The sequence below is a fragment of the Cupressus sempervirens genome, chromosome 10, assembly GCF_028749045.1.
Source record: "Cupressus sempervirens isolate cs-2001-9-10 chromosome 10, ASM2874904v1, whole genome shotgun sequence".
Classification (NCBI taxonomy): domain Eukaryota; kingdom Viridiplantae; phylum Streptophyta; class Pinopsida; order Cupressales; family Cupressaceae; genus Cupressus; species Cupressus sempervirens.
In genome coordinates, this window is record NC_143127.1 from 261,839,072 (window position 1) to 261,867,048 (window position 27,977).

At 37.3% G+C, this 27,977-nt stretch overlaps 1 protein-coding gene and 1 pseudogene across 4 annotated transcripts in view; both read right to left on the bottom strand.

The window, feature by feature from the left end:
- The window catches only part of LOC149533635 (oxysterol-binding protein-related protein 1C-like), a 268,757-nt gene that overhangs the window by 171,125 nt on the left and 69,655 nt on the right, over positions 1-27,977 (bottom strand). The gene's annotated exons all lie outside the window — the stretch shown is intronic.
- LOC149533636 (uncharacterized) lies at positions 20-27,950 on the bottom strand (annotated as a pseudogene).

The window sequence follows — 27,977 nt, forward strand, 5'->3', positions numbered from 1 at the left end:
TCCCATCACTATTCTCATTTCAAGATATTTGAATATGTTGAAACGTGGCCGCTAGCTTTTCAACTTGATTAGGAATTTTTTCAATTATATCACCTTCATCTGTTCTTGTTCCTAGCTTGACAATATCCTCCACAAGAATTTTTCCATCACTGTCCTTTGCCAGATTGCTAATCAAATCCTGAATTGGCTCCTAGCATAAAGTGTCCTTGAGATACAAAGCAGTTGAAGCTAGTTCTTCTGTTGCTATCTTTCCATCATAATCGCTATCTAATATTCGCCACCAATCACCAATTTTTGCATTAACATCGTCAAGTTCTTTTTCTAGGTTCTAAAGCATAGCATCGACCCTATTTATGAGTAAGGATAAGACTTTCCTGCCTGCAGAGATTTTAGTTGTATCGCTCCGTGCCCTTGTTGCACAATATGCCTTCTTGGTGGCTTCTTCCCCTTCGTCCCCTTCCTTATTAACCATGCTATTATAAAGCTCTATCTACTTGTTGACAAGAGACAAAAATTTTGCACACTCCCCACTGATGAAGAAGTTGAAGCTAGTACAACTAGAGCATAACTTAACTTGAAAAGTCATTCTTCCTTGTCAATAGCTTTAGATTTTGTCAGCCCTTGTGCTTCTCTAGCAATTGCAACATTCATCTCCTATAGAGCAATATCTTGTTGAGAGGTTGCTTCATCCTTAAGTCATGCCAGCTACTCCTCTCTCTCCTCGATAAGTTCCTCTTGCATTTTCAGATACTCCAATTTCCTTTTACGTTCTACAAGATCATCTTTATTGGGAAGCGATGTGGCACCCACTGTGTCTACCACATCATCTGGAAGGGAAGAGAGTGTAGCTTGAATTGCCTCTTCTAGCTTCATTTTTCCTGAAACTATAAAAGCTCTGGACAGAATGAGGAGAAATGAAGGAACAAAATGATTAAGGGATAGGTCCAACCAATCTCTCAGTTGTTGTCACATTTCCTCAATGGATAGTAAACCTAGCTTTTCTCGATCTCTACAAGCTTGCCTAAGTTCAGCTTCAAAGAGAGACTCGATGCCCTCACTTTGTATCATCCTATCATCATTTTTTATCCCAGGCCGCTTGGATCATAACATGTATCGCAGATATGCATCAGTTCCATACGATGAATTCCCATATATTTACACATGTTCATAGGTCTTGGTTTGCTAATGTTGTCTGGAGTCAGTTGGTCATTGAAAAGTTTTGTGAAGCCTAATATTTCTTCATTTGAGACCCAACCTCCTGTTTGTGCCTTATTCATAAAGTCATCAAGATCTTCAGCAGTCTATTGTAGCTCTCCATTGCGAGATGGTTTCAATTCTTTGGCCATTTCTTTAACTGTTCCTGGAAGAATTTTACACATGCAATTCTAGCATTCAATTGTCATTTGAGAGCTTCCTATAAATAGATTATTGTCGTTACAACATGTCAGTTCTTCTTAAGTAACCGTTCAAGTATGTGTAACGATTTTGGCATGACAACCCAACGAAATTGATTCTGGAAGGTGTCATTACGTTCAAGATACTATCTACTCACTCAAAATACGTGCCAAGATCATGGATAACCGTCAATCGGCTTACATATCGTTGATAAAACTAGAGCAAGCATGGTGAGTTGCTTGTCAAAAACTGTCTGGCTAGGCTAACCTTGTTTTATCTGCACCACCATTTTATGTTCATTGAAACTTGTACATTCTGAGATGTCATGACTAGGTCGGTGACCCTCTAATCCCCTTCGATGCAACTTTCTTATGACTGGGTTAATCTTGACGTTGCAATAGGGACTCATAGAATACCTCCAACTCGTGAGTGTTAACATACCAAGAAATCCCACCTAGCTGCAGCTGAATCAAGTTGTGAAGGTTTTGTCAAGGAACAATTCATCAACCTAATTGTTTCAAAGTTGTCGCCCCTTCTCGCACTATCGTCTATGATGGTTCCACTCAAGAGGGGGAGAACGATGAATCTTTGTGTATGTTCCTCACAAAAGGCTGCTTACCAGCTCACATTTCCTGTGGCCTACTCAAAGGTATGTTAAACCTTTGACACTGCCTTATATGATAATTAGTGTTACTAATGTTGCCAACTCCCCAAAAACCTATCCAGGGGAACTTCTGCTCGGGTGTCGTGCTTCTTTCCTCGACTCTGCAATACCTGCTAAAATGGCCGGTTTACTTTGGTTGAAAATACGAGATGCCTGCCTTACTTGAAATATCCTTGCATTCTAAGAATATAACACATCCCAGTATTGTTAATTTTACGAATCTTCTTGGTTGTGGCTTCCAACTGTGACAATGCAAATAGGCATCTTTAATTCCCCACAATCGTATCTTCCAAGAATACCATACATCGATTTTGTCTTTGCTAACCCACAAACAAATTCCATCAACTAGGCAAATGACAAACTCCATAAACTGTACAAAGAGCATAAAAATTTCTCTTCCAACACAATGGTTTGCAGTGTTACTTTTACCCAATAAAATTTCAAATTTTATTGAGTTCTTGAACAAACCACGGATTTTCTCTTCTTGCCAAGTCTGAGGAGAATAGAATTCTCATTGCATTCTAATACACTTCCGTCTTAGTTACAATGAGGTCTCTCACTTCAACCTCAAGTACCATCTTTGCATGCATTCAGTGAAGCCCTCCATGACCTCTCTATTGGGATTCTAATTGAATGTAGAGAAGTGAAAACAAGGGTTGAGAAAATACCCTATCATATGAATGGGTTGGTGGAGTTGATGTTCCACCTCCTATCAATATGGGGTCAAATTTTAGGTCAAATTTTAGGCTGTCCCCCTTATAGCAATTTTTTTCAACCTCTTTGGCCCTATCCAAGGTCTCATTATGATACCTCATTATGGTTTGATCCCCATCTACCAAGCGGAGAACTTTAACCAAGGACCCTGTCACTTACAACTAAAAACTAGATAAATATTATCATTAATCAAATACAAAAGTTTCAAATTAATAATGAAAGACTTAGTTATTGAATACAAAAAAAATTAAATATTCAAATTATGAAGTTTCTATATTACCTTAAAATTACTACAGCAACAACTAAAAAGTGATTGTCAAAGACAATGTATGCAATACTTTGTGCATCAAAATTCTTTGAATAACAAGAGTCTAACCATGGCTGACTCACAGACATTTTCTTCAAACAAGTCAAAGAACTAATAACACTTTGCCACATTAAGAAAATTGTTGTAAACCTTGTGACCGTAAATCTTACCAACTCCTTCCCATGGGTGTATTCTCTAATCAAGCGGAGAACCCAAGGGTGATTGTAGATATATTTTGTTACCTTTCTTACATCATCTACAACAAGTCGCATCTAATCCAATTTTTCTCTGTCCTCCAAAATGAGGTCAAGGACATGCATTGCACAAGAAGAAAAAAAAAGTGTACTATACTTATCTTGGAAGATTGTACTCTCTGCCACACATGTCGTTACATTATCAGTCATAATTTGTACCACCTTGCAAACCCCATCTCCATTACAACTTGTTCTATCATTAGAGCCAAAGTGCCGCTTTATTATCATTTATTATTTGCACCACCCTGCAACTCCCACTTCGATCACAACTTTCTCTAACATTAGAGCCAAAGTTTCAGTTGCCATTACATTGTTAGGGGCATCCTAGGATTTCAAAAAGACCACTTGATCCTTCCAAGAAACCAAAAAATTGATGACGATATGGTTTCTTCCATCTATCCAACCATCTGAAAGTAAAGTACAACCTTTTTGGTCTTCTACCACATCATTGGTCGTAGAAAGAACATTTTTGAGAAAACTACAAGCACAAAATAAAAATAAAATTAAGTAAATAACTTTGATTTTAAAAAAGCTTACATTTAACAAAAATAAGTAAATTGTAAAACTATAAAACATTTAAAAATTAAAACAAGTGAACTAACTTGCTACTCAAATATGCAAGAATAGGTGCCTTGTGGCCCTTTACCACTATAGTAAATCCCATCAAAAAATTCAGCCAATAGGGACTTGCTTCCACATTGAAAGGGATGTTGCTAAAAAACCAAAAAATTGGCCCATTGAATGTCAACATATCAATGCACATCGTTGAGTAAGGGATGTTAAAAAACCAAAAATTGCTATATTGAATGTCAACTTATCGATGCACATCATCATTCCACCCAACAGTACCCTCCAATGATGTTTGGGCTCAAGGTGTATTTCTATAAAAAAAACTATCTGAAAAGATGCATGTGGCAATGCTCTACTAGAACCAAGGGAAGTGGAAGTCAAGGGGATGGTAGATTTGCAGATCCGTAGGCCACAATAAAAGCCCACTGTGTCCTCAAGTATTGCTTCTTCTTCATAGGTGGTTAGGATACTTGGTCACAACCGACATTATTTCATTATTATTGTTTTAGCATAACCTAAACTAATGATGGTGATTATATGATTCTTATCCATGGCCAATTTTTCCATTTCCCTTTGCAACTTTTTATCTTCTTATGTGCAAGGCATTCATCTCTCTCATTATCTCTTCCTTGGTGTTGCCAATGTCATAAACCCTTGTCACACTCTATGATCCGTTTTAAGGTGGTATTTCAAATGAGATATGTCTTAGCTAATTAGTTTTTCAGATTTTATGCATATCACATTATTATATTTGGGTACTATATGCACATGCCTTGTCTCTAGCCCTTTAGGGTGCGTGCCTACATCTTTGAATGGACATGTATCTACATGGGCACTGACAGTCCCTTCAACTGACCCAATTGTAGAGCTGTCCTTATTTTCCATTTAATGAAGAATCAACCTACAAATTTTACATACAAAATGAGTGCACAAGTTTACAAATTTAATAAAGAAATTTAGAAACAAACCTAGTATTAAACTTTAAATAAGTTTAAACATAGCTGAAACTTGAGAAAGGAAAAAAGAAAAAAGCATAAGATTATGAAATTTTTTAGAATATATTTTTTTTTTTAGAAAACTATGATAAATTTGCAAAAGTTGCTAAAAAATGGAGTTAGATCATATTTATTACATTCAAAAATGGGTTAGAGTAGATTGGAAATGGTATTATACAGTAGTTTCTATAAATTTGGATGCAACTACTACATGACAAAATGATTTTAAAACAAAGGAAAAAGAATTTTGAAACTTACTTGTCAATCAGAATTTGCTTGAAAAATCTCTTTGAATCTGCTTCGAATCCACAAGAAATCAATCTAGAATCTTGCAAAATCATCATGTCGATTTTTTGCTCAAATCATGTGACCCTGCTTGCCTTGATTCTAGGTGCCCTGGGTCATGTGCGCGATCAAACCTCAGGTCATCTGTTCTATTCGCCATACAGGGCCTCCTTTGTTCATATTGTTTTTAAAAATTTTAAACCCGAATCATGTCGCCTACCTTGCCTCGAATCTTGCCAGGTGAATCGCCCCAAGTCTAGTTGGCCCAAGTCATGTCAATTTTTCGCTCAAACCATGTCACCCCACTCACCTTGATTCTAGTTGCCCGAAGACATGTATCTAAAACAGCGGGTCACTTTTTTTTCAACTATTAAAACTTCGTTCTTTTGACCGTATGAGGCCTCCTCTATTCATTCTTTTTTGAAATATTTCAACCCGACTCATGAACTTTCTCCTCCGAACCCTTTATAACCTCTCCAAACAGCAACTAGCAAACAACAATAGTATATTAACCCCTTGTTGGGTCGTTTACTCTTACCTATCATGCAAGCGCGAAATATCACGAAATGTTGGCAATTTATTGGTGACAAAACATCAACTTCATTTTGCAACTTCTAGACCGGTGACAACTTGACAAAATATCTTGGGGTGAATTACTTCTCACAATAGGTTCTTCCTTCGCCGATATTTACGTGATACTTTGATCTATGGATGAGAGCTCCAGTAATGGAATGTACATAAGCATAATCTAGTCAACTTCCAAGCCCATTTGAGGCTTCTACAACCCTCAAAATCATAGTTGATGTTTTAGTGCAAAAATTTACTAGAAAATGCATTTTTTTCTTAAATGCCAAAATATATTAATGTGATTCTTTCACCATTAGCTTTATTTCACAATTTAGAAGGTCTATATAAGATTTCATGCAAAACTGACAACTTCCAAAAAATAGTAACCATGCAAAAAAATAAGCCATTGTTGAAAAATAAACAATATCTTTTAGTAATGTTAGATTGCTCATACATTGTTGATACCACAGCATCGAACACCTGAGGTAACTTGAGAAGTCACCTTGTCACATCTTTGGTGTTTCGAAGGAAACCAAGATAGTCAATCTCTTCCTTAGTCGTGATGAATCTTCAACAAGATTTCCTTTCCATTTTACTAGACATTCTTCGTATTGCCTATTTCTTGTGCTTCTATCCCCATAGCTATCCAAGATGTTTTCTATCTACTCCTATTTTGAAAAGGTGCTAGAATATGTGTTTCTACTATTTCATTGTCAATACCTCCTTAATGATACTTTGTCAAATCTCAAATTTTAAGAACACATGCAATATTCATACGCATTTCTTGAATGATGCTTCTTCAAGATTTTGCACAACCCAAATTTCTTCATCTTCAATTATTTTATGTTCCCAATGGAAACTTCTCTTTTCTAAGATGAACAATGACTTCAACCTCAATTTAAAATCCCTTTCAACTCCTATTTTGATCTGCTTGTCTTTGTACACATTACTCATCTTATTCATACACTTTCTAACCAGTTCATGCAAATTCTTCAAGTGTTATGCAAAAAATTTAGCTTAAACAATGCTCTTTTCTCCAATGTCTATCTTCCTTATAATATAAGCATTTCCAAGACTACTTCCATATATAATTTGAAATTGGTAATCATCAGTACTCCTATTATCAAAATTGTTGTCTACAAATTTTACCTATAATAAAATCAAATCCCATCCATTTGGATTTTCTCTTACTAAGCGTCCATGAGTTTGTCAATGCTGTACTGAACTAAACTTCAGAATTGTCTTCAATTTCTTCCACAATGTCACACAACAACCCACAAATTTGGTGTCTAAATGTAATGTCCCCTTTTTGAGACAATATGGGTTATGATTTGATTAACCTATGATTGGCCCTCATAAGCTAAGACTGATGGTTAGAGGGTCCAAGTTGGTAGTTCAAGAAGCTTATTCCCATTCCAACAGTGAAAAGTGTTTAGGATTTCTTTTCATTTGGTTCAGTTTGGCACACTTCCTATTTATAGTGACTGTTTTATGAAAGTCGGGGTCACTATGCATAGTAGAGCACCTAAACATGCTATGATTATAATGCACAATTGGTTTAATCGGATAATGAGGAAAATACTATTTATAGTATGTTACTGGTTCATAGAGAGGGATCCTTACCATTTTTAGTAAGGCACTTCAGTGCATAGTGCACACAAGGGTAGACTTTTAGGTTCAAACAAGACTAGGAATTAATTGTTATATACGTAGTTATGTAGTTATTAATAAAGTGATCATATTATTAAAAAGGTGCAATTATAATATAAGGTATTAAAACTCATTCTATGTGCAATGGGGCCATGAGCCTCATTTAAGAGATTTTTAAAGTGTAATAATTAGTTATAACTTGGAGGTTAATTATTAAAATATTTTATTAAAGTCATGTGCACACATTTAATTAGCCGGTAGGCTAATATATGCGGTAGTTCAATTGGTTTATGAGATGTCTTACCCTGAAAAGTCATTTTGTTGTCTAGAAAATAATAACACGGATTAATCCAATGTGGAACCACTTTTATTCCTGATGGGCACAAACAAACAAAAACATAAAGTGAAAAAAATCACGCCTCTGTAAATTGACCATTTATTTGCACGACATTGGTGGCGTAATCGTTAGGTTATGAACCCTATGAAAATTAAAAAAATCAGTGCGCTCCATTGTTCCCATGTACAATCTTTCCACATCATCAAAGTATTCTAAGAATCTTAGGTCCTAGTCACAAGGAAAGAGCGCAATGGATATGATGTTAATAGCTTCACCTGTTATGCAAAGAAATCACATCAATGAATGATAACAACTAGCACAACAAAGTTTTCTCTCACATTCACATGACAAGAAGCCAAGCCACTGCGATTAGACTCCTGACGCAACCTCCATAGGCGATCTTAAGTGGCAACCTAACAATCAACTTTTTCGTCACAATCAGATCCAAATTTTCCACTGTCCGAGTGGATTTGCCAGCTAGGCCTTCCCACGCGATCTCTAATCTCCTCAATGCATACGGCATATGTGGATCCATACACAAAAACCTATCTCCAAGCAAAATTTGATTTCACAATTCAACATACACATGATCTTGAACATGCAACATCCTTTGTTTTTGTCTTAATTGTTACCATTCATTATTACTAATAGTTGGTTACTTAGTATACCTTCCCACGCGATCTCTAGCCTCCTCAATGCATATTGCATATGTGGATCCATACATACAGACCTATCTCCCAGCAAAATTTGATTTCACAATTCAATATACACACAGTCTTGAACATGCAACATCCTTTGTTTTCGCCGTAATTGTTACCATTCATTATTACTAATTGTTGGTTACTTAGTATAACCTGTTTGGATATCAATTTATGAATTTATCAATACAATGCCATAACAAACCACTTGAGCATGTGTATACGAAGTATATGGTTTATCATATTTTTGTTTTAGGATATTTCTAATATTTGAAGGGAATTTATAAATATATAATAAGGCTGGAGACTTTTTCATCATCTTATTTCTAATTAATGGTTGTTTTGGAAAGTTTGCGATTATTTTTATTAGTTTATTATATTATAGTTTATAGTTATTTTTTATAGTTTATAATATATATCCATGTTGAAGTCTTTTACATAATCATATTTTAATAACAATAAAAGTGGAGAAACCAAAATTAGAAATATATATATCAAATTAACAATGAATAATAGAAAACAATGAGCCTATCCCCTAGAACAATTTTCTTTTACGAATTAAAAAATCAAATCTTGTAGCTGCAACAACTCTAATAGAGATGCTTGCAAATGTGGAAGAATGGACAATTTACAGTAAATCTCTTTGCAGCACTATACACAACCCAATATGATTTCTATATTATATTATTTTAACTACACTTATCTAAAATAAAATATTGTTACAACGAATTCAAAAAAATATAAGCTAAAAAATAGTAAATTCCAGTGTTCCACGTGGACGCGTCCCCTATTTTTTGGGCCCGTACCCGTCCCGGGGACGAAACAAGGACGCAGGGACAGAATTTTGCCGTCTCCAAAGGCCATCCCCTTTTTGTCAAATTAAGAAACGTCCCCGAAACTTTAGCCGTCCCCTCAAGCCGTCTCCAAAACTATTGACCGGCCCCTTCTTCCAGCTAGTCGGGTAAATGCAAAACAGTAAATTTTTGCTTTTTGTGTGGGGCCATAGTTCTCTTAAAGACATGATAAAAATATGCAAACAATATTTGTCCATTAAAACACAAAAACACAAACTCTTCTACTCATTTCAAGATATGGCGTACTTGCTAAGAGGAAGAAAAAAAAACATAGAGCAACAGCAGCAGCAGTGAGAAAAGATTGCATTTAGTATTTACTACTTACTCTTTTAGTTGGACTTCTCTTTATTCCATTCTGATTTCATGCGTAATACTTGGCGCCTTTAGGCATTTTGATTTTTGCTACATATGTATATGTGATATTGTTATAATGGAAGTACTTAGTATTTATCATTTGATAATTTTCCGTGTATTGATTTTCTAAAATGTCTATGGTGAAAGGTTTATCAATGTTATGATATGCATACTTGAATTCTGTCTCTCTATATAAAAAAATCCCCTATATTTTTAATCACCATCCCCTAAGATCTGGGCCCCTAAATTTTGGCTTTGACCCGTCCTCGAACCAGAAACACGTCCCCATCCACTAAAATGTCCCCATCCCAGAAGCTCCATGGAGCATAGGTAAATTCACATGCAAAAAATAATTGGGCGTAAATAATGTGCAAACACATAACATAATTCATTTGGAAAGCATTGTTTTAAATAAATAAATAAATAAGATTTTTCTCTATCAGGTTAAGAAATTTGAAACTCAAAAAAATGTTTTCCATCTTATCAATTAAAAATTTTGCCACCTCATTTGGTTATGGATACATTCTTATAATTAATAATAATATATGTTGAATACTAATAGAAAAATAATTTATTTCTATACTACTTTTTTATAATAGAATAATACTAATTAATGTCCTCAATCTAAATTCATACCATGAAGATATTTATAACCATTTAATATGCATGTGTGTTTGGTCGCTTGCACTAATTCATGTTAACACTACAGAACTACATAACTCCCAAAATGTGCTAAAATATAAGGATACTACAACATATGGACATCATAACATAGTGCGTAAATAGAATCCAATGAACGAAAAAATCATCTTCAAAAATAGATATCAAGTCATTTATATTGCAGATTATTATCATTGTAAAATGAAGTGTCTGTGCAATGTATCTTCTTAAATATTACTTAACTATATTTTACTATCAGCTTAAATATTGCACCTCACTTAGGTGTAAATGCTAGTATTATTTTAAATAATATTGAATGATTAAGATGTCTCTAGAAGGTATCAACTGGCTTTGAGAATGCTATAAAAGTCTATCAATATTATTTGATGATTATTTGTCATTTCTATTTGGTGTTCTTGGGGATTGTGCATTGAGACCTAGGGGTTCAGCCATCTTCAACATTGGAGGACAAAATCTCTTTTGTGTTCATCCAATCTTGAGGTTGTGCAAGATCAGCTAAATCATTGTTTGACTATGGGCTTCATACAGAGGTCCAGTTTGTGCTTAATTGGTGAATAATCACAATGTAGGGTTTGAGCAGATTGAAAAAATAATTGCAAGGGCTTCAGATTGTTTCAAGGTGATAATCCTTGCTCATTTGTGGCTACCATTTATATCTTATTGGAGGTTATAATCAAGTCATGCCAGCAAAGTTAGAGCTACTTGTGTGTTCATCAATGTGGGCATATCATATCTAGGCAAAGAACTTCATTATTTTGTGCATTTCCTCGTACATCAAGCAATGAGGGTAAAGTAAGGCATCATGAGGGTTTGGAGGTGGAGAACAAAGACATTGCAGCAGTTCGAGCCTCTGATCAGAACACTGAATTGCTGATATCAACCCAAATTTTAAGGTAATTATCAGCATTATCCTTAATGGGTATGTTGAAGTTTTATATATTTTCTCTAGAATCTGATCGGACAAAATGACTATTGTAATGCACAAGAAATTTATTTACAGATCAGATTTGTGAGTTACTGATACGATTTCAGAATCCTTGTTTTAAGTTGTGTAAGCATTTTATATTTGTTATTATATGGAAAAAGACTTTACATGTTGTTGAAAATCAAAACAAACCACTCAAAAAGAACACATTCATAGAAAAAAAGAAATTACAGAGTTGTGGAAAACAGGGATTCTTATAGTGGTATCAGAGCAGATTTCTGTCATCATGCGGGGTTGAGGTTTCATATGTTGTAATGTCCCCTTTTTAGCATTCATAGCATGATGCTGTCGTCAACCTATTTCCCCACGGTCCCGTAGGCTATCCAGGACATTAAAGGGGCTTAGAAGCCATTTGGCCTAGATAGTTTCAGTTGCAGGGCTTTCTGAGGGGTTTTGAGGCAACTTTGAGCATACTTACTATTTATAGTAAGTCATCTTGGGCATGGGTGGACATCCAATGGCAGCGGTATGTCGATGGTAATTGTTTAAAATCAGCAAGAAGACTTGTTTATCATTGATAAGATTTGTTTTGCATTGATAAAGCTATTTTATAAAGTTAAATTTAAATATTTAACTTTATTAATGCATAGACTATAGTTTGTGGGAAATATTTAAATTAAAAAAATCCGCTTTATTTTATAACACATTGGAGACATAAGTTACATAAAGGGAGTTATGTTTTATCCCACATTGAGAAAACGAAGGATGGAGCTCTTGTGAGAACACTATAAAAAAAATGGAACAGCTTTTCTTAAGCATGCTTGGAAATATCAAAGAAATTGGAAAATTTTTTGGAGATTATGTCTCAATAGTTTGGACGACGAAATCCCTTCAAGCTGAAAATCCTGACGCCATTGAAAGATATGGTCTTGAGATTCAACATAGTAACAGTCCGAAAAAGAGGAACCGAAAAAGCAGGCTGAAAAAGCGGGTATGAAAAAGAAGTCCGAAAAAAGTGGAACCGGAAAAGCGAGTACGAAAAAGAAGTCCAAAAAAAGTGGAACTGAAAAAGCGAGTACAAAAAAGCAGTCCGAAAAAGCAAAACCGAAAAAAACAGGCTAAAAAAGCAGTTCGAGAAAAGCAAAGCAGAAGGGGCAGCATAAAAGGAAATTATTATAGCCATCGACAACCAGGTTCTTTTGTTAGTATTGTTTTTTAAGGTGCTATAAGCTTTCAGCTGTAAGTGTGCATTATACCAGCATTATCATTTTGTAATCCATGTAAATGCCAAAGCCTTGGCCATATTTCATGAGCATTGTAATTTTCATTGCAATTAAGAAGATAATAGTTGCTGGTGTCATTTAAGCAATTTAATATCATTATTTATCAGCTAGTTAGTTTGCATACCAACTGTTTGTAAAAATGCCAGTTGGCTGTAGGTGTTCATTTCTCATGCTTAGATCATATATATGCACTAAATATTGTCAAAATTAGTAGCACACTCATGTTAGGTCATTGTGTACTCCATTGTAGTCTTCTAGCACAAGATTCTCATTGATGCAAATTTTAAAAAAGTCATTTGAAGCTAGCTGAAATACTATATCAGTCATACGCCCCTTGCATGTGAATTGTTTGATGAAATTCCTTGAGCTTTCATCAGCATTTTTGAGGGCAGATTTGAGGAGGGTCATTACAGTGGTATCAAAGCTTGCTTGCAGAGTGTTTGACAAAATGTCAAACAACTGAAATATAAAAAATTTTGGTGTTTGAAGAAATTATAACCTATTGGAGTTATTACAGTGGTATCAGAGCTATAAGTCCTGCCATCCTGTGGAGGTCTTATAGGGAATTTGGAATAGCCAGATAGAGAGAAAAATGTTTGACAAAATGAATGCCAGTCTAGATCAGGGAAAAGAAAGATTCTTACAATTATTAGACACCTTAGCACAGGAACAGAGTCAGAGATTTGAGCTTATGATGCAGATGATGGCTTGTCAAATGGGGTTGAAGGCCAATGTGGGTGGAGGAAATAATCAGAATGGTAATAATCAGGATGGGGCACATAATGGAGGCGAACAAGTTGGGAACAATTTCGGTCATGCACCCCAGCAAACTAGGACAGTGAGTTCACAGCCCATGATTCTCATATTTCCTCCTAGAGCTCCAGAGCAGCCCGTACCAGATCCCCAAATCACTGATATACAGGACCAGCTGAGGAGAGATTAGGAAGCCGGAGGTCCAGATTTTATTGCTGCAATTACCTTTAGGGAGCATATAGATGTGCAGATGAAGCATATGCCACGTGGACATGACAAGAACCAGAGCTATGAGCTACGGAAGAAAGTAGGGAAACTTCAGTTACCATATTATGATGGCTCAGGGAAGTCTACAGCAAGAGCTTGGGTTCAAAGGCTTGACACATATTTTCAAATGAGCCCTATGCCTGAGGAAGAAGCTATTAAGTATGCAACAATTCACCTAGATGGGTTAGCACACGAGTGGTGGCATCATGGTATGGTCACTATGGGTCATGCACACATTACCTCTTATGTGGAGTTTAAGGAGAGACTGATTGAACATTTTGATAGGCCTAAGGATCGTACCTTCCCTATGACAGGCAGAAACTTGTATGAGGAGTTTAACAGACATGCTGATTCGATACAGGGAGACATTAGCACATCTTCAGGTAATGGTTTATCTGCATCATCTTCACAGGCAGAAGGGGTTACAGATGTTGTGCAGGTTGAGCCAGTTGCATCAGAAGGTGATATCACAGGCACACGAATTGTGTGATTGACACAGATAGTGATTCCAGTACAGTTGGGCTGGATGAAGTTACAGCAGTTGAGGATACTGTCATGTTTGAGGATAGTACAGTTGATCAGAAAGTGAGCATTCAGGACTTTGCAGAAAGTGAGTATCAGGCACAGTTGGATGCTTCTTCCCATGAGATAGAGGCTAGTAGCTCTTTACTTGGTTTGGCAAGCTAGCTGAAGACAAGGGACAAGAATATTGTCACGGCTTTATCCCATCATGATAGGATACATGGATTGATTGAGAATCACATTTGGATGATTCAACTGCAGGAGAGACAGAAAGGAGTCACAACAGGTTCTTCTTGTGACGACTTACAGAAGATCAAGGAAGGCATGGAGGCAATGAAGTTGGCTCTCCAGGATTCTGAGAGATGTGGACGAGCGTTGTCTTGAGGTGACTTCAGTTCGGGAGTTAGCGCATATAGCAGGGACTCAGTTTCCTTTTACAGTCGGGTCACATATTGATGATGATATGAGTATGTCTAGCATTCACACTCTGGATTCAGAGATTGTAGACAAGTGCGTGAAGTCAGTTGGTATTGTTCACATTACTCAGGTGAGAAGTTTACTTGAATTGCCAGTTGGTTTCCATTCATGGATTAGATGTTGGGATCCTTATCTTAGTACTTGAGATCGTTTTGACCGGAGATATTTATCATTCTTTGGTAGTAGTATCTGTTGCACCATCATGGACTTGATTAGTAGTTTCCCAGGTGTAGTTCTCATCCATGCCAGCAGCTTGTTTGATGCTGGAATTAGTTTTTTGTAATGGACACCCAGGAATGCCCAAAAGCTGAACCAAGGCTGAAATTATATTAATGCTGAAAACATTGCAATCAATTACAAAGAGATGTATTCCAAAGGCCAAACCCTAAGGGAATGACGTCTAGAATGTTACAACAGAGAATGAACGTCCTCTATTGCCAAAAAAGGGAGTGAGATTCACACATCCAAGCTCTTATCAAATGCAAGTCATAAAATCCTCCGATACAATAATCTCCTGCTCAACAATAAGACTTACAGCCCTATTTATCCTTTTCTTCATCCTTCTGGAAGGAACTAAAACATTAATTAATTGCAAGAGCTAGAAGCTTCCTCCTTCCAATAATTAATGCATACCCTAGAAATTCGTCCCTAACAATAATTAATTAAATGACGAGAGGTTTCCATCCTTCCAATAATTAATACATACCTTAAAAGCTTTTAATACAAAGTCACCTTTTAATTTTTAATTGAATGACTTTAATTTTTCTTATCCTCCACTTAGATTTTGGAGAACGTGAAGGCTAAAAGATGATACCACTGTAATGGACACCCAGGAATGCCCAAAAGCTAAATCAACTGCTGAAATTATATTAATTCTAAAAATGTTGCAATCAATTATAAACAGATGTATTCCAAAGGCTAAACCCTAAGAGAATGACGTCTAGAATGTTACGACAGAGAATGAAAGTCCTCTATTGCCAAAAAAGGAGTGTGATTCACACATCCAAGCTCTTATCAAATGCAAGTCATTATCCTTCGATACAATAATCTCCTACTCAACAATGAGACTTACAGCCCTATTTATCCTTTTCTTCATCCTTCTGGAAGGAACTAAAACATTAATTAATTGCAAGAGCTAGAAGCTTCCTCCTTCCAATAGTTAATGCATACCCTAGAAATTCGTCCCTAACAATAATTAATTAAATCATGAGAGGTTTCCATCCTTCCAATAATTAATACATACCTTAAAAGCTTTTAATACAAAGTCACCTTTTAATTTTTAATTGAATGACTTTAATTTTTCTTATCCTCCACTTAGATTTTGGAGAACGTGAAGGCTAAAAGATGGGATCATTACAAATCCGCCCTCCTTGAAATTGCTTGTCCTCAAGCAATTAACTAACATAATGGACTCCAACCTCCACCTGGATCCCAATATGTGATATCCATATGGAAAAACCAATTGCAAACCTGCATCATCAAGACCAACCCCTGTAGCCTAACATTCAAAACTTGTGCTGATGAAGTCAGAATGTCACCATAAGGCAACTCCATAAAAGATTTATGAAATGTCTTCTTCCCTGTATCCATCCACATAATATATATTGGGCTGGAATGCATATTATCACCATCATGCATTGAAAAAGATGTAGCTATAGGTGAACCATATATACTCATGCTAACTGTATCAACAACAGGTGTTGCCGCATCAAAATATATGGACATAGGAACAACATTAACCGGTGCAACAGAAAATTGAACTGAATTTGTAGTTGATGAAAACTCATAATCATCAACATGTGTGGCTTCATTAGAAAATACATCAACCACTGCATTTATACCATTAAACTCCTCATTGGATGGTTCAACTGACACAGAAGTGGCTGCTGATATGACAGTATCCTCATGTTCTCCTAATCCCACTATTACTTCAGCACCATCTCCCGACAAAGCTTCATATGTGGTCTCCTGACTTTGCACACATGTTTCTACTGATTCTGCTGAAACACCCATATCACCAACATCATAGATGGGTGGCTCTATACGTGTCTCGATCCCACCTAAGGAAGCAACTACCTCCTGCACTGGAGCAACATACAAATCTTCACTATTGATGCCCATCTGTCAAGCCATAAGTTGCAACATCATATCCATTCGTCTATTATGCTCCTGTTGCATCCGTTGCCCCTCCTCTAATGAACTAAGTAACCTAAGCATTGCATTTTCTTGATTTGAATTGGAGTGGGGGAGTAAAACATACGAAGCATTATTGGTCAAGGAAGATGAGGTGAGTGAGCTTACTCAGCAGCTCGAGGTGACTTTTGAGATTCTTGAGAGTACACAATTGGCTTTCGAGGAGTCACAATTTCATTTGGCTAAGGTGACCATGGAGTTAGAGCGACTGCAGTCTTTACCAGATTCTGTACAGTCACAAGTTGTGGTGTCTAGTGATCTGAGGATGTCCATGAACGAGATTGTCAAAGACAGTGGAGATGGGGATGCATCCATCCTTAATACTAACATTGGCATATCGGGTTCGTTCTCACTAGAGTCAGGTTCAGTCGAGTTGGGTGTTGCAGCAAATTGTTGTGGTATGCCTGACATGGTGGTGGCCTCTAGTACTGATGGCACAGAGACTAGAGATGTTGTATCAAAGATCATGTGTGATGTTGGTGAGCCGGCAATTGGCATGGTTCCTGCTAGTGATACTACTCCCTTGGTGATGTCGTCGGAGGTGGTAGTCAGATCCAGCTTGGTTAGTGATCGATTGCAGTTAGTTTCATCTGGGTTGTAGTCTGAGCCACTGACTAAGATTGGCGCATTCTATCGGCATTACACTGTGAAGTATGCTCATCAATTTACCTTTGATGACCATGTTGATGAGATGATGATAGGGAGATATACTTTGATTCCTAGTGCTTGTCATCAGTTATGGGATGATTTGACGCCACAGGATGAGAGTTGTGATGGGCATGACATGGCAATAGGTTCTGCGGTTGATAGCTTGATAATACATGACTTAGAGCAGGAGTTTGGGAGTGATGCTTAAGCGGTTGTTGTTATTGATTCTACTCCTTTGGCTATGACATCTCCTGACTTAGCTGGTGATAAGTCACAGTGAGTTGTATCACTTGTTCATGGTGAGCTCTTGACTGGGGTTGGTTCTTTTTATCAGCATTATACTGCAGGGTATGTACATCAATTAGCATTTGATCCTTGTGTTGAGGAGTTGGTGGCAGGCAAATTTGGTTTGGGTTCCATTTCTTGTTGTTTATCTTGTGATGTCTTTTCACCATCAGCGGTGCATGGGAGTTATGGTTATGAGACAATGGCCCGTAATCTACAGAGTTGTGTTAACTACAGTAGATGTACAGTGTGTGGATTCTTTGTATTTGGGGCAGTTTCATGTGGGAGTGGTCACCATTGTTATAGAGTTGGATTGTATATTCCATATAGACCAGTGGGATGCGTTGATGGTATTTACTGTGTTGGCAGTTTGGATTATCTACTCTACTTGGGTTCTGATATTTCGAGAGCTTGTTTCTCATGGGTTCCTGACTTGGGAGTTTGGGTGAGTTGTATTCGCCAATTTGATTATGGATTCCTCTTGGTTAATTTTCAGAGGTTGTTCCAGGAGCCTATATTGACTGACAGCAGTATAGTTCATGACTACATTTGGGATCTAGGTGGATTGATTGGGTTGTTGTTTGGCCATTGCTTGGGGAGAAGCAATTTTGGGAAGGGCAGACTGTAATGTCCCCTTTTTAGCATTCATAGCATGATATTGTCGTTAGCCTATTTCCCCACGGTCCCGTAGGCTAACCAGGACATTACAGGGGCTTAGAGGCCATTTGGCCTAGATAGTTTCAGTTCCAGGTCTTTCTGAGGGGTTTTGAGGCAACTTTGGGCATACTTACTATTTATAGTAAGTCATCTTGGGCATGGGTGGACATCCAGTGGCAGCGGTATGTCGATGGTAATTGTTTAAAATCGGCAAGAAGACTTGTTTATCATTGATAAGATTTGTTTTGCATTGATAAAGCTATTTTATAAAGTTAAATTTAAATATTTAACTTTATTAATGCATAGACTATAGTTTGTGGGAAATATTTAAACTAAAGGAGTCCCATTTATTTTATAACACATTGGAGACAAAAGTTACATAAAGGGAGTTATGTTTAATCCCACATCGACAAAACGAAGGATGGAGCTCTTGTGAGAACACTATAAAAAAAATGGAACAGCTTCTTTTAAGCATGCTTGGAAATATCATAGAAATTGAGAAATTTTCTGGATATTATGTCTCAATAGTTTGGAGGACGAAATCCCTTCAAACTGGAAATCTTAACGCCATTCAAAGATATGGTCTTGAGATTCAACATAGTAGCAGTCCGAAAAAAGCAGGTTGAAAAAGCAGTTCGAAAAAAGCAAAGCAGACGGGGCAGCATAAAAGGAAATTATTACAGCCATCTACAACCAAATTCTTTTGTTAGTATTGTTTTTTAGGGTGTTATAAGCTTTCATCTGTAAGTGTGCATTCTCCAGCATTATCATTTTGTAATCCATGTAAATGCCAAAGTCTTGGCCATATTTCATGAGCATTGTAATTTTCATTGCAATTAAGAAGATAATAGTTGCTGGAGTCATTTAAGCAATTTAATATCATTATTTATCAGCTAGTTAGTTTGCATACCAACTGTTTGTAAAAATGCCAGTTGGCTGTAGGTGTTCATTTCTCATGCTTAGATCATATATATGCACTGAATATTGTCAAAATTAGTAGCACACTCATGTTAGGTCATTGTGTACTCCATTATAGTCTTCTAGCACAAGATTCTCATTGATGCAAATTTTAAAAAAGTCATTTGAAGCTAGCTGAAATACTATATCAGTCATACGTCCCTTGCATGTGAATTGTTTGATGAAATTCCGAAAAAAGTGGAACCGAAAAAGCAGGCGAAAAAAGAGGGTACGAAAAAGCAGGCGAAAAAAGCAAAACCGAAAAAGGAGGCCGGAAAAGCAGTTCGAAAAAAGCAAAGCAGAAAGGGGCAGCATGGAAGGAAATTATTACAGCCATCTACAACCAAGTTCTTTTGTTAATATTGCTTTTTAGGGTGTTATAAGTTTAAGCTATAAGTGTGCATTATACCAGCATTATCATTTTGACATCCATGTAAATGCCAAAAGTCTTGGCCATATTTCATGAGCATTGTATTAGAAATTTCATTGCAAATTAATAAGATAATAGTTGCTGGTGTCATTTAAACAATACAATATCATTATTTATCAGCTAGTTAGTTTGCATACCAACTGTTTGTAAAAACGCCAGTTGGCTGTAGGTGTTCATTTCTTATGCTTAGAGCATATATATGCACTAAATATTGTCAAAATTAGTAGCACACTCATGTTACGCCATTCTGTAGTCCATTTGGAGTCTTCTAGCATAAGAATCTCATTAATGCAACTTGAAAAAAAAGTAATTTTAAGCCAGCTGAAATACTATATCAGTCATACGTCCCTTGCATGTGAATTGTTTGATGAAATTCCTTGAGCTTTCATCAGCATTTTTTGAGAGCAGATTTGAGAAGGGCCATTACAGTGGTATCAAAGCTTGCTTGCAAAGTGTTTGACGAAATGTCAAACAACTGAAGTATAAAAAATTTTGGTGTTTGAAGAAGTTATAAACTATTGGGGTTATTACAGTGGTATCAGAGCTATAAGTCCTGCCATCCTATGGAGGTCTTATAGGGAATTTCGAATAGCCAGATAAAGAGAAAAATGTTTGACAAAATGAATGTCGGTCCAGATCAGGGAAAGGAAAGACTCTTACAATTATTAGACACCTTAGCACAGGGACAGCGATCAGCAGAGCAAAGAGCACAAGAACAGAGTCAGAGATTTGATTTTATGATGCAGATGATGGCTTGTCAAATGGGGTTAAACGCTAATATGGGTGGAGGAAATAATCAGAATGGTAATAATCATAATGGGGCACATAATGGAGGCAAACAAGTTGGGAACAATTTCGGTCATGCACCCCAGTAAACTAGGATAGTGAGTTCGCGGCCCATGATTCCCATATTTCCTCCTAGAGCTCCAGAGCAGCTCGTACCAGAGCCCCAGATCACTGATATACAGGACCAGCTGAGGAGAGATTGGGAAGCCGGAGGTCCAGATTTTATTGCTGCAATTACCTCTAGGGAGTATATAGATGTGCGGATGAAGCATATGCCACGTGCACATGACAGGAACCAGAGCTATGAGCTACAGAAGAAAGTAGGGAAACTTCAGTTTCCATATTATGATGGCTCGGAGAAGTCTACATTAAGAGTTTGGGTTCAAAAGCTTGACACATACTTTCAAATGAACCTTATGCCTGAGAAACAAGCTATTAAGTATGCAGCAATTCACCTGGATGGGATAGCACACAAGTGGTGGCATCATGGTATGGTCACTATGGGTCATGCACACATTACCTCATATGTGGAGTTTTTGGAGAGACTGATTGAACGCTTTGATAGGCCTAAGGATCATACCTTCCCTATGACAGGCAAAAACTTGTATGAGGAGTTTAACAGACATGCAAATTCGATACAGGGAAACTTCAGCACATCTTCAGGTAATGGTTTATCTGCATCATCTTCACAGGCAAAAGGGGTTACAGATGTTGTGCAGGTTGAGCCAGTTGCATCAGAATGTGATATCATAGGCACACCGGATTGCATGATTGACACAGATAGTGATTCCAGTACAGTTGGGCTAGATGAAGTTGCAGCAGTTGAGGATAGTGTCATGTTTGAGGATAGTACAGTTGATCAGAAAGTGAGCATTCAGGACTTTGCAGAAAATGAGTATCAAGCACAGTTGGATACTTCTTCACATGATATAGAGGCTAGTAGCTCTTCACTTGGTTTGGCAAGCCAGCTGAAGACAAGGGACACGGATATTGTCGTGGCTTTATCTCATCATGTCAAGATGTATGGATTGATTGAGAATCACATTTGGATGATACAACTGCAGGAGAGATAGAAAGGAGTCACAACAAGTTCTTCTTGTGACGACTTACAACAGATCAAGGAAGGCATGGAGGCAATGAAGGTAAGTTACATGCACCGACTTTCAGATCGCGATCATCTCCTTAATCTTGCAGGGATCTATTTAGATGCATTGAAGGAGGAGGAGGAGGTTGACCAGCTTTCTCATGAGCTAGAGGATACTCGAAATTCCTTGGTGTGTATTCAGTTGGCTATCCAGGATTCTGAGAGACATGTGGACGAGCTTTGTCTTGAGGTGAGCTTAGTTCGAGAGTTAGCGCTTATAGCAGGGACTCAGTTTTCTTTTACAGTCAGGTCACATGTTGATGATTTCTCAAAGATGACAGAGTTTACAGGAGAGTCCAAGGATCTAATTATTACAGATGACACCCAGGGGGATGTTGTGGATAGTTTTGAGGACTTAGTAGTTTCTTATGGTACAGAGGGGTTGGACCGCGACGCTACAGTTTTCGATACTACGTATGTTGATATGAGCTTTGGAGTTGATTCGCAGGATATGGATGGTAATAGTCTAGAGACCAGTAACTTTGAGGATGCTCCTTTAGACAGTGTGTCAGAGGAGGTTTGTAAATGACATTCTAGCCAGTGCCATCATGTGTCTAGTCAGTTGAGAGTTAGTGAGTGACACATTTCTATCGCTTGCCAGCATTTCGACGTTGCTCGTCAGTTGTTAGCAATTTATGGATGGGGTTGTCCTACTAGTGATGAGCAGGGAGGTAGTTATCTTTCCTTGACAGAGATCCACTCTTTATGGGACGCTATTCGGATTTTGAGACAGGATTATATGCAGTTGGTAGCCGACAGAGATTATCTTATGGAGTGGGGGAGTATAGCATACGATGCATTATTGGCCAAGGAAGATGAGGTGAGTGAGCTTACTCAGCAGCTCGAGGTGACTTCTGAGATTCTTGAGAGTACACAGTTGGCTTTCGAGGAGTCACAGTTTCATTTGGCTAAGGTGACCATGGAGTTAGAGCGACTGCAGTGTTTACCAGATTCTGTACAGTCACAAGCTATGGTGTCTAGTGATCCGAGGATGTCCATGATCGAGATTGTCAGAGACAGTGGAGATGGGGAGGCATCCACCCTTGATACTAACATTGGCTTATCGGTTTCGTTCCTACTAGAGTCAGGTTCAGTTGAGTTGGGTGCTATAGCAGATTGTTGTGGTATGCCTGACATGGTGGTGGCCTCTAGTACTGATGGCACGGAGACTAAAGATGTTGCATCAAAGATCATGTGTGATGTTGGTGAGCCGACAGTTGGCATGGTTCCTGCTAGTGATACTACTCTCTTGGCGATGTCTTCGAAGGTAGTAGTCAGTTCCAGCTTGGTTAGTGATCGATTGCAGTTAGTTTCATCTGGGTTGCAGTATGAGCCACTGACTAAGATTGGCGCATTCTATCAGCATTACACTGTGAGGTATGCTCATCAATTTACCTTTGATGACCATGTTAATGAGATGATGATATGGAGATATACTTTGATTCCTAGTGCTTGTCATCAGTTATGGGATGGCTTGACGCCACAAGATGAGAGTTGTGATGGGCATGACATGGCAATAGGTTCTGCGGTTGATAGCTTGATAATACATGACTTAGAGCAGGAGTTTGGGAGCGATGCTTCAGCAGTTGTTGTTATTGATTCTACTCCTTTGGTTATGACATCTCCTAACTTAGCTAGTGATCAGTCACAGTGGGTTGTATCACTTGTTCATGGTGAGCTCTTGACTGGGGTTGGTTCTTTTTATCAGCATTATACTGCAGGGTAAGTACATCAGTTAGCTTTTGATCCTTGTGTTGAGGAGTTGGTGGCAGGCAGATTTGGTTTGGGTTCCATTTCTTGCTGTTTATCTTGTGATGTCTTTTCACCATCAACGGTGCATGGGAGTTATGGTTATGATACAGTGGCCCGTAATTTACAGAGTTGTGTTAACTGCAGTAGATGTACAGTGTGTGGATTCTTTGTATTTGGTGCAGTTTCATGTGGGAGTGGTCACCATTGTTGCAAAGTTGGATTGTAGATTCCATATAGACCAATGGGATGCGTTGATGGTATTTACTGTGTTGACAGTTTGGGTTATCTACTCTACTTGGGTTCTGATATTTCGAGAGCTTGTTTCTCATGGGTTCTTGACTTTGGAGTTTGGGTGAGTTGTATTCGCCAATTTGATTATGGATTCCTCTTGGTTAATTTTCAGAGGTTGTTGCAAAAGCTTATGTTGACTGACAGCAGTATAGTTCATGACTACATTTGGGATCCAGGTGGATTGATTGGGTTGTTGTTCGGCCATTGCTTGGGGACAAGCAATTTTGGGAAGGGCGGACTATAATGTCCCCTTTTTAGCATTCATAGCATGATGTTGTCGTTAGCCTATTTCCCCACGGTCCCGTAGGCTAACCAGGACATTAAAGGGGCTTAGAGGCCATTTGGCCTAGATAGTTTTAGTTGCAGGTCTTTCTGAGAGGTTTTGAGGCAACTTTGGGCATACTTACTATTTATAGTAAGTCATCTTGAGCATGGGTGGACATCCAGTGGCAATGGTATGTCGATGGTAATTGTTTAAAATCGGCAAGAAGACTTGTTTATCATTGATAAGATTTGTTTTGCATTGATAAAGCTATTTTATAAAGTTAAATTTAAATATTTAACTTTATTAATGCATAGACTATAGTTTGTGGAAAATATTTAAATTAAAAGAGTCCCCTTTATTTTATAACACATTGGAGACATAAGTTACATAAAAGGAGTTGTGTTTTATCCCACATTGAGAAAACGAAGGATGGAGCTCTTGTGAGAACACTATAAAAGAAATGGAAGAGCTTCTTTTAAGCATGCTTGGAAATATCAAAGAAATTGGAAAATTTTCTGGAGATTATGTCTCAATAGTTTGGAGGACGAAATCCCTTCAAGCTGAAAATCTTGACGCCATTGAAATATATGGTCTTGAGATTCAACATAGTAGCAGTCCGAAAAAGCGGAACCGAAAAAGCAGGCTGAAAAAGCGGGTACGAAAAAGCAGTCCGAAAAAAGCGAAACCGAAAAAGCAGGCAGAAAAAGCGGGTACAAATAAGCAGTCCGAAAAAGCAAAACTGAAAAAGCAAGCCGGAAAAGCAGTTCGAAAAAAGCAAAGCAGAAAGGGGCAGCATGGAAAGAAATTATTACAGCCATCTACAACCAGGTTCCTTTGTTAATATTGCTTTTTAGGGTGTTATAAGTTTCAGCTGTAAGTGTGCATTATACCAGCATTATCATTTTGACATCCATGTAAATGCCAAGAGTCTTGGCCATATTTCATAAGCATTGTATTAGAAATTTCATTGCAAATTAGTAAGATAATAGTTGTTGGTGTCATTTAAGCAATACAATATCATTATTTATCAGCTAGTTAGTTTGCATACCAACTATTTGTAAAAATGTCAGTTGGCTGTAGATGTTCATTTCTTATGCTTAGATCATATATATGCACTGAATATTGTCAAAATTAGTAGCACACTCATGTTAGGCCATTGTGTAGTCCATTTGGAGTCTTCTAGCATAAGAATCTCATTGATGCAAAGTGAAAAAAAAGTAATTTAAAGTCAGCTGAAATACTATATCAGTCATACGTGCCTTGCATGTGAATTGTTTGATGAAATTCCTTGAGCTTTCATCAGCATTTTTTGAGAGCAGATTTGAAAAGGACCATTACAGTGGTATCAAAGCTTGCTTGCAAAGTGTTTGACGAAATGTCAAACAACTGAAGTATAAAGATTTTTGGTGTTTGAAGAAGTTATAACCTATTGGGGTTATTACATCAAATTGTGTTTCCAACTCCACAAACTCCGGTTTAACATCCCAATGTGTTGTCCCCCACTTTTTGTAAGTAGCCTCTTTATGTGTTGTGAGCCTCAAGTTTGATTGCACAAAGACCAAGTTATCTTCCTTCTTGGAGTTTAATCAGTTGTGTTTTATTGAGTGGATGAATAAGTATGTGCTCCAATTCCTCTCAAATGATGATGAACTAGGAATCTATCAAGATTTATAATTTTGAAATTAAAGAATTCAGAGTTTTGAACATTCAAACAAGAATTTAGAATTAGAATCTTAAGGTTAAAGAACTTACCTGTGATAAATTATGATGGCAATGGGTTGCAAGTGTTGGTACATTGGTCCATTGAAGTACCACCATTTATGAGCATCAACATTGTTTTTGTCTTCAAGAGCTTCAAGACCATAATCATTGATGCTCCCGGAACTTATAAATTCAAACCTCATTGTAGGTTGTAGGTGCTCAAGAAAGAGTCTTTGAAGGGCTATCTTATACCCTTGAGCAACTTCAAGATCTCTGTATGGGACAACTCTAGTGGTACTCCCCTTGAGGACTAATTGGCTATACAGCCTATGGCTCAATGTAAAGGCAAGTAGATACAAAGGGTAATCATTTTGTTCCATCTCTCTGACATGATTACCTATAGCTTCTTGAAGAACTTTTTGTCGGGATTTTCCTCTATCATTTATAATATTTCTAATATCCTCAATCATTGAGTCAATGCCATCGTATACCTCGTGCAAGTAAGGCCTATCAATGTTAATATATTGGATAATGCTCAATATAGGCTCGATTAACTTCATAAGGTACTCAGCACAACCCCATCAAGAGTCATCTAGTATCAATGCCTTAATGGCATCTGACTTGACACTATCAAATTGCCTCTATATGCTCCAATTAGCACTAATTACCATTCCAAAGAATGCCTCTATAACCTTGACAAGGCATCTCAAAACAATACTGTTGGAAGCAAAGTGGATCTCAACAACCTATTTTAAGATAAAAACAATTATCAATTAAAATCAAGACTAAAATCTAAATTTAAAAACAAAGAAAGTTTACTAAACTAAAGTAACCGGATCTCTAAAACATGTTAAAATTTTAAACATTTGAACTTAACTTCAAGAGCTTCGATATTGAGAATTGTTTAAATATGGCTTGTGTCTCAGGGTGGTTCTGGCAAGCATTTGGATCTCTTGTGCCTCTTCATACATTTTTTTAATCCACTCAGTGTTAGTGCCAATATTTTGCAGGATTAGGTTGAGTAAGTGGACAGCACAAGGTGTCCAAAAAATGTGTTTGAAGTGCTCCTCAACCAATAAGCCCGCAGTCCTACAATTCTTGGCAGTGTTGGTTACTACCTAAACAACATTTTAAGGCACAACTTGCTCAGTAGCTTGGATGAGAATGTTTGCAATAAAAGAACCATCCTTCAACTCTCCTTATCAATCCACAACTTTTAGAAACATCACACCTCTTGTGGAGAATGCAATAACATTCACCAAACAACGCTTTCTCACATCTTTCCATCCATCGAATACTATTGTCCCACCTGTTTTGATCCATAAATCCTTGATGGCCTACATGGAAGCCTCTATACTGGACTCCTCTCTATCCAATAAAGTGGTGCATACCTTCTCATAACCAGGGCACTTGAACCCTTTTGGAGCCTCATTAATTGCTCTCACCATCTTTTGCAAATACGGCGAGCGAACATTAAATGACAATCTATTTGCATAGATGCACCTCGCTATGGTTCGCTCAGCGATTTCTCTAGCTTTATTTTAAAATGACGTTTCCAAGGACCCCATTGCTCTCTACTTACGACCGGTTCTTGAGAACACAAGAATAGATGGCCCTTTATAGGTGGTTTATTGGGGGTGGCAGCTAAAGCCATAATAGATGATTTTCCTTATTTCCTAGCATTTTGCGATGGATGTGAACTTGCCCTCCCAACAGCTTCCTACTTGTTTTTGTTCCTGAATCTATTTGTTCACAATTTGGTTTCGAAAGAAGGTTTTAGAGAGCACTTTGTCAACTCTTGGCTTCCTTCTAAAATAATTTATAGCTTTTTGAGGAATAAAACACAAATGTGCTTTCACTCTACTCTAAGAGCTACTAGATTACTTTTTGTAATGGCTGTGAATGCTTACATAACCTCCACCTGACCATGGTCAAACCATTTCCACATATTTCCATAATGGGGACTCAAAAGCATCTATCTATTTTGAGGCAGGGGTTTCCAGTGCCAGAAGTATTTGCAAACATTCTTTGAATCTACAAACAACAAAACAATTAAACAAAAATGAAAAAAGAAAACAAAACTAAGGAAATCATTTAATTTTGTAAAAAATGCAAAAAAAACTCTCAGTCATAGACAACATATGAATATGCATCTTCATCATTTCATTTTGTTAAAAAAAATTGAAATGTAAAAAAAATCTTTTCCAAAGAAACAAAATATTAAATAAACAAGTTAGAAAACCTACCTATAGCTACCCACAGACTGTGAAAAACACTAGAAGACGCCATAGTGCCGCTAGAACACACAGTTGTTGC